Source organism: Rhinolophus sinicus, linkage group LG05 (genome assembly GCF_036562045.2).
Source record: "Rhinolophus sinicus isolate RSC01 linkage group LG05, ASM3656204v1, whole genome shotgun sequence".
Taxonomy (NCBI): domain Eukaryota; kingdom Metazoa; phylum Chordata; class Mammalia; order Chiroptera; family Rhinolophidae; genus Rhinolophus; species Rhinolophus sinicus.
In genome coordinates, this window is record NC_133755.1 from 77,533,568 (window position 1) to 77,534,600 (window position 1,033).

The window sequence follows — 1,033 nt, forward strand, 5'->3', positions numbered from 1 at the left end:
CTTTGCTCCATAAACTCTTCAGAATTCAAAAGAAAGCAGTTTAAACTGTGGGTGTTATTTTATCTTGTTTCCTTCTTTTCTGTTTTTGGCATGGAATCCAAAGAAATCAGGCAGATCGACTAGTTCAAGTGCTTGCTACGTTTGGTTTGATCCAAGACATTTCTGGTTGTGGCAATGCTCTTGGGGAGCAAATTGGGTACCAACGAAGGTAGTACGGGCAGGCAGAAAACTGAATGAAAGAAGACACCAGGTTTGATGGAGAAATGAGGGGAAAGGCGCTTTCATCGCAAAGGCATCCTTTCAAAACTGGTGGAGGTGCCGGGGATTGAACCCAGGACCTCGTACATGCTAAGCACGCGCTCTACCACTGAGCTACACCCCCAACTGCAAAAGCCTTACTTTGGATTTCTTTCGAGATTTATAATCCTTATTTCTTGCCTTTTAAAGATTCAGTAAAGTACAGAGAAGATATAACTGTAAACATCCCCATTTGTGAAGCTGACTGCGTAGCTGCCTCAGAAGTAAGCAACAGAATGAGATTCCCAAGGAAGGCGGCTGAAAAGAGACATCCTTTGTCTCTCGCGGGTTCCCGGCTTCATTTCCTGCTCGTTCTACGTGTAAAGCCCCGGGAGGCTGCAGCAGGTAGCTGGGCAGCCCGGGTACCCTCTGAGAGGGTGGCTTTGTGGAAGGGACCAAAGGTTGAGTCGAACGGGGTTCTCTCCTGCAGCGCTGCAGCTCAGGCACCCAGCACCGCCTCCACTGGACCCTCAAATTATCTACATTTTCTGAAACCCCCCAAAACCACTGAATGTTTCGTGATGGTAGCAGGGAACGTCCCTGAGGGTTCACGATGTCCTGAATCGATCACTTAGGACAAATTGGAAACGCAAGCCTGGGTGATAGGCGTCACGGAGGTGGCCAGATTCACCACCTGAGGAACATTTACCTCCTGCAAACCCCTGGCGGTCCCCTGCTGTGCGACGCTGCTGGCATAGGGTGGAGTGGGATGTTGTTTAGATCAAAGGTGATCAGG

The 1,033-nt window shown here is 49.3% G+C and overlaps 1 non-coding gene across 1 annotated transcript; it reads right to left on the bottom strand.

Annotated features, from left to right (window-relative positions):
* Positions 1-310: 310 nt before the first annotated feature.
* TRNAA-AGC (transfer RNA alanine (anticodon AGC)) lies at positions 311-382 on the bottom strand. The gene has a single exon. It is a non-coding gene; the product is annotated as a tRNA-Ala (tRNA).
* Positions 383-1,033: the final 651 nt, after the last annotated feature.